The sequence below is a fragment of the Canis lupus genome, chromosome X, assembly GCF_011100685.1.
Source record: "Canis lupus familiaris isolate Mischka breed German Shepherd chromosome X, alternate assembly UU_Cfam_GSD_1.0, whole genome shotgun sequence".
NCBI lineage: Eukaryota > Metazoa > Chordata > Mammalia > Carnivora > Canidae > Canis > Canis lupus.
In genome coordinates this window covers 67694063-67706717 of record NC_049260.1, presented here as the reverse complement: position 1 = coordinate 67706717, position 12655 = coordinate 67694063, and the positions used below count along the sequence as shown (strand labels likewise).

Below are 12655 nucleotides of genomic sequence, written 5' to 3'. Positions count from 1 at the left end.
GAGTTTAAAACATTCCAAAATTGAATTTATTAATGGGAAACTAGAATATGTGAAGAGGTGTCATATTCTACAAACTTTCTCATATTATGCTTTTATTTGGTTTTCTTTTTAAAAAATATTTCATTTATTTGAGAGAGAGAGAAAGAAAGAGAAAGCATGAGAGAGAGAGAGAGAGAGAACCCAGTGAAGAACTCAATCCAAGAATCTTGGGATCATGACCCAAGCCAAAGGCAGACATTTAACCAACTGAGCCACCCAGGTGCCCCTTTTTTGATTTTCATATATGCATTCAAAAATCAAATAATTAGCGACTTTGTATATTGGACCAGATTGTTACTGCAATACATGCACTGCATCTGGAATTTTGAAAGACAGTTATAGAATAGATAGAATAGATAACAAATATTCAGTAAAAATGTTGAAGAGGTCTTTTTATCAGTCTGTCTTCTCTTTTGCTTTGAAGTACTTCTATAGGAACAGCCACATTCTAAGGCTATAGGCTAGAAGTTTCAAGTTTTCTCAGAGTTACAATGAACACTCATTGACGGACCTCTATGATTGCACTCTCCAATATAGTAGATACATTTCACATCTATTTAAATTTTAATTTAAATAAATTAAAATGAAAAAGTAAAATAAATCCAGCTCCTCAATTATACTTCAAGTGCTCAAATGGTACTTGGCGAATGACTTCCATACTGGGGAGGGTAGATATTGGTCATTTCCTTCATTGCAGAAAATTACGTTAGTGCTAGTCTAAAGGACAAGGAGTCACTGGTTAGTTTCTACAAAACAGTTTAATACACAGAGTATCCAAATATCTTCAACATATCTAATTGTCAATATTAAATTCAATGAAAGAGATGTCACTCCTTGATTCTATCTGGCATTTGCACAATTTAATTGTTTTAATTGGAAAGTTTGAGTTCCTAATATGTGTCAGGTGCTATTCTCAGTTACTGAGAATACAGAGATAACAGTCTTTGCCCTCAAAGATCTCTGTTTAATACGTATCATTACCATCTCTCTATCTCTTCAGTCGCTGCTAAAGTAGCAAAGTTCCTGATATCAAACTTGCATTGGTTATCTTTCCATTCCCACTGCCACAACTTTCATTTGGACCCTCCTTACTCTCTTCCTTTACTATCTTAAGAGCCTCTTAAGTGAATTGTCTACTTCAAGAATCTTCTCAAAGTGACCCTTGTCACTGCTGCCAATGTAAGCTATCAAAAACAAAAATAAATAAGAGAAAGTATTAGAAAGTGAAATTGGTAAAGCAGAAGAAAAAACTGAGCAGAGCAGTATCCACAAAGCAAGAAAGCCATATATTTGTTCAATGGCCACATTGAAGTTTACATACAATAAACATTAGCAGAGGAGAGTGAGTATGGACCAGCAAGGTCTACAACTGCTGTTTCAATGTATCTGAATTACGCTAAGAAAAATGAACATCTCTACTCTTTTCTCATCATCATCCTAAAGAATATGGAGTCAGGTCCAAAAGCTTAAAAAATTAATAGTTACTGAATAAGTTTATATCTGGATTTCATGGGAAACTATTACTTTAAAAATAAACTTAAATAATTAAAAATTAAATATTCACCACAGGCTTACTCACAGAAGTTGCACATGTATTATACATCATTCAAAGAATTAGGCTGACATGTTTCACTAAATAAATATAATACTCAAACATAGTCCCAATACATTTGTTTCTAAATGAAGATACTACAAGATGTACATATTCCCTGTGTGCCATTTAAAGCACAGTGGCTAAAACCTGAACATCCACTGTGTTATTGAGTTTCAAAGATTAGTTCAGATATATAGGGAATTAAATCACATATAATGAAGCCACAGTGTTCTCCCACATGACCTGCTGATTATGATGAGAGGGTTGGAGAAACTCTTGCAAACTGTTCATTTGTATAACTTGAAAAAGACCCTGGTTAAAAGGAATTTTGCTATAGACATAGGAAGAAAATAATACCATTTTGTGTGATATTATTTTGTAATTCAAAATGATAGGCTTATCTTAATCACTCTCATATGAACCCCACAGATTTTCAGATTGTCCTTTTATATTCTGGTATAATTTTGTGTTTTCTGAAGCCAAATTCAAAAAAAATTCTTCAATTTCATATACACTGGGCATCATGATTAGTTCAGAACTTTTTTTATGTGTGTGACAAGATAGTATTTTGAAATTTGTATTCATTTCTTGCTCACGTAAGTAGTACAAGTTGAAGGATCCTTAAAAACTAACACAAGTTTAAGGTGTTAACTATACTTTCTTATTTGAATTTGGGTTCCTTTTTTAACCTTAATAGCATGTGGTCTGTATAAATGACACTGTGTTACCAAGTCACTTGCAATAAATGATCATTTAATACCAACATCTGCCTTTTCCATTTTTCTGTTATATTTCTAAAATACTGAACAACAGCTGAGAAAAACTGCTAAGTATTTATTTTAAAGAGATAAGTACTAGAATTCATAACCTGTGACATACACATTTGTGAAATATACCTTAAGGTCTCTGAGGTATGCATATCTCAAAAAATATAAAAAATAATTTATGAAGATAAAGCAAAATATTAAAATTTCAATTTTTATTTTTATCTTAACTAAAGAGTAAGTACGATATTATGTTTCAGTAATATCTAAGATATGGATCATCACCGATATGCACACCACTCAAATACCAAAGGTATGGCAAGGAAAAATGGGAGCTCACAGAAAAGTAAGTGGCTAGCCATTGGCAATTCTAATCTTTTCAAATTAGCATTTTCATTTTCTTTCCATAAATACACGAGAGTAATTCTTTTTTTTTTTTTTTTTTGGAGTTCAAGTTTTTTTTCTTTTTTTCTTTTTTTTTTTTGAGTTCAATTTGCCAACATATAGCATAACACCCACTACTCATCCCACCAAGTCCCACCAAGTGCCCCCCACACTGCCCATCACCCAGTCACCCCAACATCCTGCCCACCTCCCCTTCCACTACCCCTTGTTCATTTCCCAGAGTTAGGGGTCTCACTGATATTTTCAAACATTTTTTCTCCTTTCCCTTTCACTAATTTTTATATCCCCCAAATGAATGAGACCATATAATGTTTGTCCTTTTCCGATTGACTTATTTAACTCAGCATAACAGCCTCCAAGTCCCTCGACGTCTAAGCAAATGGTGGGTATTTGTCATTTCTAATGGCTGAGTAATATTCCAATGTATACATAGACCACATCTTCCTTATCCATTCAGCTTTCGATGGACACCGAGGCACCTTCCACAGTTTGGCTACTGTGGACATTGCTGCTATAAACATCGGGGGTAGGTGTCTTGGCGTTTCACTGCATCTGTATCTTTGGGGAAAATCCCCAGCAGTGCAATAGCTGAGTCATAGGGCAAATCTACTTTTAACTCTTTGAGGAAACCTCCACACAGTTTTCCAGAGTGGCTGTACCAGTTCACATTCCCACAGGAGGTTTCCCCTTTCTCCACATCCTCTCCAACATTTGTTTCCTGTCTTGTTAATTTTCCCCATTCTCACTGGGGTGAGGTGGTATCTCATTGTGGTTTTGATTTGCATTTCCCTGATGGCCAGTGATGCGGAGCATGTTCTCATGTGCTTATTGGCCATGTCTCTGTCTTCCTCTGTGAAACTTCTATTCATGTCTTTTGCCCATTTCATGATTGGATTGTTTGTTTCTTTACTGTTGAGTTTAATTAGTTCTTTATACATCTTGGATACTAACCCTTTATCTGATAGGTCATTTGCAAATATCTTCTCCCATTCTATAGGTTGTCTTTTAGTTTCGTTGACTGTTTCTTTTGCTGTGCAGAAGCTTCTTATCATGATGAAGTCCCAATAATTCATTTTGCTTTTGTTTCTCTTGCCTTTATGGATGTATCTTGCAAGAAGTTGCTCTGGCGAAGTTCAAAAATGGTGTTGCCCGTGTTCTCCTCTAGGATTTTGATGGAATCTTGTCTCCCATTTAGATCTTTCATCCATTTTGAGTTTATCTTTGAATATGGTGTAAGAGAATGGTCTAGTTTCATTCTTCTGCATGTGGATGTCCAATTTTCCCAGCACCATTTATTGAAGAGACTGTCTTTTTTCCAGTATAGTCTTTCCTGCTTTGTCGAATATTAGTTGACCATAAAGCTGAAGGTCCACTTCTGGAGTCTCTATTCTCTTCCATTGATCTATGTGTCTGTTTTTGTGCCAGTATCACACTGTCTTGATGACCAGAGCAATGTATTACAACCTGAAATCTGGCATTGTGATGCCCCCAGATATGGTTTTCTTTTTTATTATTCCCCTGGGTAGTCGGGGTCTTTTCTGATTCCACACAAATCTTAAGATTACTTGTTCCAACTCTCTGAAGAAAGTCCGTGGTATTTTAGATAGGGGTTGCATTAAATGTGTACATTGCCATGGGTAACATCGACATTCTCACAATTTTAATTCTTCCAATGCATGAACATGGAGTATTTTTCCATGTCTTTGTGTCTTCCTCAATTTCTTTCAGAAATGTTCTGTAGTTTTGAGGGTATAGATCCTTTACCTCTTTGGTTAGGTTTATTCCTAGTTATCTTACGCTTTTGGGTGTAATTGTAAATGGGATTGACTCCTTAATTTCTCTTTCTTCAGTCTCATTGTTAGTGTATAGAAATGCCACTGACCTCTGGGCATTGATTTTGTATCCTGCCACACTGCCAAATTGCTGTATGAGTTCTAGCAATTTTAGAGTGGAGTCTTTTGGGTTTTCTACGAACAGTATCATGTCAATTGGGAAGGGGGAGTTTGACTTCTTCTTTGCCAATTTGAATACCTTTTATTTCTTTTTGTTACCTGATCGCTGAAGCTAGGACTTCTAGTACTATGTTGAATAGCAGTGGTGAGAGTGGACATACTTGTCTTGTTCCTGATCTTAGGGGAAAGGCTCCCAGTGTTTCCCCATTGAGAATGATATTTGCTGTGGGCTTTCCATAGATGGCTTTTAAGATGCTGAGGAATGTTCCTTCCATCTCTACACTCTGAAGAGTTTTGATCAGAAATGGATGCTGTGTTTTGTCAAATGCTTTCTCTGCATCTATTGAGAGGACCATATGGTTCCTTTTCTGCTTGCTGATATGATCAATCACGGTTATTGCTCTAGGAGTGTTGTACCAGCCTTGCATCCTGGGGATAAATCCCACTTGGTCATGGTGAATAATCTTCTTACTGTATTGTTGGATCCGCTAGTATCTTGTTGACAATTTTTGCATCCATGTTCATCAGGGATATTGGTCTATAATTCTCTTTTTTGGTGGGGTCTTTGTCTGGCTTTGGAATTAAGGTGATGCTGACCTCATAGAATGAGTTTGAAAGTATTCCATCTCTTTCTATCTTTCTGAACAGCTTTAGTAGAATAGGTATGGTATCTTCTTTAAACCTTTGATAGAATTCCTCTGGGAAGCCATCTGGCCCTGGACTTTTGTGTCTTGGAGGTTTTTGATGACTGCTTCAGTTTCCTCCCTGATTATCGGCCTGTTCAGGTTTTCTTTCTTCCTGTTCCAGTTTTGGTAGTTTGTGGTTTTCCAATAATGTTTCCATTTCTTCTAGATTGCCTAATTTATTGGCGTATAGCTGCTCATAATAAGTTTTTAAAATCGTTTGTATTTCCTTGGTATTGGTGGTGATCTCTCCTTTCTCATTCATAATTTTATTAAGTTGAGTCTTTTCTCTCTCCTTTTTAATAAGGCCGGCTAATGGTTTATCTATCTTATTAATTCTTTCAAAGAACAAACTCCTGGTTTTGTTTATCTGTTCCACAGTTCTTCTGGTCTCTATTTCATTGAGTTCTGCTGGAATCTTTATTAATTCTCTTCTTCTGCTGGGTATAGGATGTATTTTCTGTTTTTTCTCCAGCCCCTTTAGTTGCAAGGTTAGCTTTTGTATTTGAGTTCTTTCCAGTTTCTGGATGGATGCTTGTATTGCGATGTATTTCCCCCTCAGGACTGCTTTTGCTGTATCTCCAAGATTTTGAATGGTTGTATCTTCATTCTCATTAGTTTCCATGAATCTTTTTAATTCTTCTCCAATTTCCTGGTTGACCCCTTCATCTTTTAGCAGGATGGTCCTTAACCTCCATGTGTTTGAAATCCTTCCAACTTCTTCTTGTGATTTAGTTCTAGTTTCAAAGGTCTGAAAATATGCAGGGGACGATCCCAATCTTTTGGTATCAGTTAAGACCTGCTTTCTGACCCAGTATGTGGTCTATTCTGGAGAAAGTTCCAGGTGCACTTGAGAAAAATGTGTATTCAGTTGCGTTTGGATGTAAAGTTCTGTATATATCTGTGAAATCCATCTGGTCCAGTGTATCATTTAAAGCTCTTGTTTCTTTGGAGATGTTGTGCTAAGAAGACTTGTTGATTGTAGAAAGCACTACATTCAAGTCACCAAGTGTAGTGTGTTATTATCTTAGTATGTCTTAACTTTGGTTATTAATTGATTGATATATTTGTGAGCTCCCACATTTGGGGCATAAATATTGATGATTTTTAGGTACTTTTGTTGGATAGATCCTTTAAGTATGATATAGTGTCCTTCTTCATCTCTGACTACAGTCCTTGGGATAAACTTTAATTTATCTGATATAAGGATGGCCACCCCTGCTTTCTTTTGAGGATCATTTGATTGGTAAATTGTTCTCCAACCTTTTATTTTCAGGCAGGAGGTGTCCTTCTGTCTAAAATGAGTCTGTTGTAGACAGCAAATAGATGGGTCTTGCTTTTTTATCCAGTCTGAAACCCTGAGCTGTTTGATGAGATCATTAAGCCCATTTTCGTTCAGAGTTACTATTGAAAGATATGAGTTTAGTGTCATCATGATACCTCTTCAGTCCCTCTTTTGTGGATTGTTTCCTTGGTCTTCATCTTTCTCTTACAGAGTCCCCCTTAATATTTCTTGGGGAGCTGGTTTGGTGGTCACATATTCTTAGTTTCTGCCTATGTTGGAAGCTCTTTATCTCTCCTTCTATTCTGAATGAGAGCCTTGCTGGATAAAGTATTCTTGGCTGCGTGTTCTTCTCATTTAGGACCCTGAATATATCCTGCCAGCCCTTTCTGGCCTGCCAGGTCTCTGTGAAGAGGTCTGCTGTTAACCTAATACTTCTCCTCATAAAGTTTAGAGATTTCTTGCCTCTTGCTGCTTTAAGGATCTTCTCTTTATCGTTGGAATTTGCAAGCTTCCCTATTAAATGTTGAGGTGTTGAGCAGTTTTTATTGATTTTAGGGGGGATCTCTCTATCTCTTGTATCTGAATGCCTGTTTCTCTTCCCAAGTTAGGGAAGTTCTCAGCTCTGATTTCTTCAAATACACTTTCTGGATCTGTCCCTTTCAGCGCCCTCAGGAACTCCAATTAAACATAGATTTTCCTTCTGAGACTGTCATTTATTTCCCTTAACCTATCCTCATGATCCCTTAATTGTTTTTCTCTTTTTTCCTCAGTTTCCTTCCTTTCCATCAACTTGTCTTCTATGTCACTCACTTGTTCTTCTACCTCATTAACTCTCATCGTTAGGACCTCCAGTTTGGATTGCATCTCATTTAATTGATTTTTAATTTAGGCCTGATTATATCTAAATTCTTCAGTCATGAAGTCTCTTGAATCCTTTATGCTTTTTTCTAGAGCCAGCAGTAGCTTTATAATTGTGCTTCTGAAATGGCTTTCTGATTTGAATTGTAATCCAAATTCTGTAACTCTGTGGGAGAGAGGACTGTTTCTAATTCTTTCTTTTGTAGTGAGTTTTTCCTTCTAGTCATTTTGCTCAGTGCCAAGTGCCCAAAAAATAGTTGTACTGGAAAAAGGAGAGAAAAAGGTGGGGGGCAAACAAACAGAAAACAAAAAACAAGGGGAGTATCCTCTGATTCTATATACTGTAAACCCTTCCACTTCCCCTGGAACTTTCCAGTGCTGCTTGGTCAATAACTTGCTTTTACCCTGTCCTTCCGGCTGGTCTTCTGGGGCAGGGGCCTGCTGTGCTGGTTCTCGAATGTGTGTACGTGGGGAACTGCCCAGCCCCCTGCCAGGTGCATCACTCAGTGGGAGCTATTTATCCTGTGAGGCCCCTGCTCAATCCCAGGTACCAGGGGACACCAGGACGAGGAACAACAGTGGCGGTGGCCAGCTCTCCAGCTCTAGAGTCAGCTCCCGCAGTAACTACTGCAGCTTCCAGGCCACAGGGACCTGGATGCTCCGGGGGCGGGGGGTGCCGATCTGCATAGCTCGGGGCCGCTGGCGGCAGGAGCGTCCTTGCTCCTGTGCCCTCCTGGCCTCTGCCTGTCCGGGGGGGAGTGCCAGAACCTGGGCTGTGTCCCCCCGTGCCCTGGCTCCGGGGCCTGCTCTGCTGGAATCACGGTCTCAGGGAGCGCCTGAGCCGGCAACCGAGCGGCTCCCAGGGCCCCGATGGGTGCGCTCCAACCCTTTAAGGAGCTCAGCCACGGGGAACCGCTGCCGAGCCGCAATAGAGCTGCTTGTTCCCTTGCCCCTTTCTGGCATGCACTTCAGCTCTTTAGGGAGCTCGGCTGCCGGTGTGGTGGGCTCTCCCCCGGGGGGCAGTTCCTCTGTTAGTGCCCCTGGGAGCCTGAGGGCATCCCTGCCCCTCCTGATCCAGCTCCTACTCCCTGTGAGTGCCTTTCTGTCTGGGAAGATTGGTAAAGCTCCTGCTTCTCAGGGCCTGGGCTTTCCTGTCCTGGGGGCACTCGCGGTGGGACCTTAGCCCAGCTCCTTCCCCTTGGATGCTTTTTTATTTCTTTATTTTTTTCCTCCATCTTCCTACCTTGATAGAAGTACAAACTCTTCTCACTGTAGCATTCCAGCTGTTCTCTCTTTAAATCTCAGACCTAATTCATAGGTTTTCAGGATGATTTGAAAGTTATCTAGGTAATTTGGTGGGGACAGGTGACTTGGGGACCCTACTCTTCCACCTTCTTGCCCCTAGTTCCCAAGAGTGGAATTCTTTTTTTTTTTTTAAGATACATTTATTCAGCATTATGATCAGACTATTACATTTTGCAATCTACAGCTTGGGTGCAAAAAGAAAATATACATTAAAACCCTTTGTTGGAATGCTTTACACTTTCCACAGAACAGAAACTAAAATAATCTGTTATACAATTAGTCACAAATACAGTCCTCGTGTTTTTGCCCATACACATGAGTATTGTCTAAATCATGTCTTCTTTGTAGCAGCTAGGCCCTGCCACCACTGTGCTTGGCTGAGTTCACAAATATGTTGTAACCTGTAGCTTCCCTGTCACTTCTCTGGCTCTCCTCTCCTGGTAAGCTTTGTTTTCTGGCAGTAATTAAAACCTTCTGCCACTGCCATAGCTGCTGCTGCTGCTGGAACTGCCATAGGCACCTTGGTTTCTTGGTTTGGCAAAGTATTGGCCTCCACCACCATAGGGGCCAGAGCTTCTGCCTCCAAAATTTCCTCCTTTCATGGGTCCAAAATTTGAGGATTAATTGTTGTAATTGCCAAAATCGTTGTAGCTTCCGCCTCATCCAAAGTTGCTTCCATCATTACCAATTCCATTATAGCCATCCCCACTGCCACGGTATCCACCACCACCTCGACTGCCACCAAAGCCACCTCGACAACTGAAGTTCCCTCCACGACCAAAGTTGTCATTCTCATCAAAACCACCTCCATGAACACCATAAAAGTTTCCAGAACCACTTCGGCCTCTTTGGCTGGATGAAGCACTAGCCATCTCTTGCTTCGATAGGGCTTTCCTTACTTCACAGTTGTGGCCATTCACAGTATGGTGTTTTTGAATGACAATCTTGTCTACAGAGTCATGGTCTTCAAAGGTCACAAAAGCAAAACCTCTCTTTTTGCCTCGGTCAGTCATGATCTCAATCACTTCAATTTTCCCATACTGTTCAAAATAATCTTAGATGATGTTCTTCAGTCTTTTTTAATGCCACCAACAAAAATCTTTTTCACAGTTAAGTGGGCACCAGGTCTTTGAGAATCTTCTTGGGAGACAGCCCTCTTTGGTTCCATGACTCTTCTGTCCACCTTGTGCAACGAGCGTTCATGGCTGCGTCCACCTCCTCCACGGTGGCCTACGTGATGAACCCAAAGCCTCTGGAGCGCTTGGTGTTGGGGTCTCTCATTACCACACAGTCCGTAAGTGTCCCCCATTGCTCAAAATGGTTGACTCTCATCGGTTCTCAGACTCAGACGCTCATCGGTTCTTTCAAAGCTCAAACCTCCAATGAAGAGCTTCCGCATCTGCTCAGGCTCTTTGGGAGACTCTTAGACATGACAGCGGTGGGACGGGAGACTTTAATGATGCTTACTCGGCAGCATCCAGGGGCAGAAAGGCCCACGAGTGGAATTCTTAAATCATATAGTGTTTCTATTTTTAATGTTTGGAGGAACCTCATACTGTTTACTGTAGTGGCTATATCAGCCTGTATTCTCATCAACATTGTAGGAGGGTTTCTTTTTCTTACCAACTTTACCAATACCTGTGATTTCTTATCTTTCTGATTATCGCCATTCTAACAGGTCTGACCTGATATCTCATTGAGGTTTTGATCTGCATTTCCCTGATGATTAGTAATGTCAAGCATCTTTTCATGTGTCTGTTGGCCATCTGTATGTCTTCTTTGGAAAATGTTGATTCAGGTCTTCTGCCCACTTTTTTGTTTCTTCCAAATTTTTAATTAAATTCCAGGTAGTCAACATAGAGTCTAATGTTATTTTCAGGTGTAGAATTTAATGATTTAACAGTTATATGCAACACCTGGTGTTCATCACAAATGCCCCCTTAATACCCATCACCTATTTAACCTATTTCCCCACCCACCTCTCCTCTGGTAACCATCAGTTTGTTCTCTATAGTTAATAGCCTGTTTCTTGGTTTGCCTATCTTTTTTGTTATTTAAATTTCACAAATGAGTGTAATCATGGAATTTGTCTTTTTTTTCATTTCGAGTTTTATTTAAGTTCTAGTTACTTATCATATAAAATAAAATTGATTTCAGGAGTAGAGTTTAGTCTTTCATCACTTACATTAACACCCAGTGCTCAACTCAACAAATACTATCACCCATATAGCCCATCCCCTCCTCACCTTTCTCCATCAATCCTCAGTATGATCTCTATAATTAAGAGTCTTTTATGGTTTAATTCCTTCTCTTTATTTCCGTTCCTCTATGTTCATCTGTTTTATTTCTTAAATTTTAGATGAGTAAAATCATATGGTATTTGTCTTTCTCTGACGTATTTCACTTAACATAATACCCTCTAGCTCTATACACATCTTTTCAAATGGCAAGATTTCATCATTTTTGATGGCTGAGTGATATTCCATTGTATATGTAAACCATATCTTCTTTATTCATCAGTTGATGGACATTTAGCAATTTTTGATAGTGCTACTATACACTCTGGGGTACATGTATCCCCTTGAAGTAACTAGTATTTTTGTATATTTTGGGTAAATACCTAGTAGTGCCATTGCTGGATCCTAAGGAAGGCCTATTTTTAATTTTTTGAGTAATCTCTATACTTTTCCCCAGAGTGGTTACACCAGTCTGCACTTCCAACAACAGTGTAAGAAGATTTCCATTCTCCTCATCCTCACCAGCACCTATGGTTTCTTGTGTTATTCTTTTAGGTATTTTGACTGCTCCGAGGTGATATCTCATAGCAGTTTTGATATGTATTTCCCTCATAGTGAATGATGCTGAGTATCCTTTCGTGTTTCTGTTGGATATCTAGATGTATTCTCCATAAAAATTCATGCCTTCTGCAGATTTCTTAACTGGATTATTTGATTTTGGGATGTAGAGTTTTATAAATACTTTCTAGATTTTGGATTCTAACCCTTTTTCAGATATATAATTTGCAAATATCTTCTCCTGTTCCATAGGTTTAAGTTTTTGTTGATTGTTGTCTTCATTGTGCAGGAGATTTTATTTTGATGGAGTCCCAGAATTTATTTTTGCTGTTGTTTTCCTTGCCTCAGGAGACATATCTAGTAAGAAGTTGCTACAGCCAATGTCAAAGAGGTGACTGGCTGTATTCTTCTCTTGTATTAATGGTTTCCTGTCTCAGATTTAGTGCTTTCATCCATTGTGAATTTATTTTTGTTTGTGATGTAAGAAAGTAGTCCAGTTTCATTCTTTTACATGTGACTGTCCAGTTTTCCTAACACCATTTGCTGAAGAGCTTGTCTTTTTTCAATAGGATATTCTTTCCTGTGTTTTTGGAGATTAATTGACCATACAGTTGTGGTTAGTATTCTGTTCTATGGTCTGTGTGTTTATTTTTGTGCCAGTACCATAATCTTTTGATCACTATAGCTTTTTAATATGGCTTGATGTCCAGAATTGTGACACATTCATCTTTGCTTTACTTTTTGAAGATTGCTTTGGCTATTCATGGTATTTTGGGATCCCATACAAATTTTAGGATTATTTGTTATAGCTCTGTGAGAAATGTTGGTGGTATTTTGATAGGGATTGCTTTGAATGTGTAGATTGCTTTGCCTAATGTAGACATTTTAACAAAATTTGTTCTTTCAAACCATGACCATGGAATATTTTTTCATTTTTGTGTCATCTTCTATGTCTTTCATCAGTGTTTCATATTT

The 12655-nt window shown here is 38.8% G+C and overlaps 1 pseudogene; it reads right to left on the bottom strand.

The window, feature by feature from the left end:
- Window positions 1–9283: 9283 nt before the first annotated feature.
- LOC111094782 lies at window positions 9284–10166 on the bottom strand (annotated as a pseudogene).
- Window positions 10167–12655: the final 2489 nt, after the last annotated feature.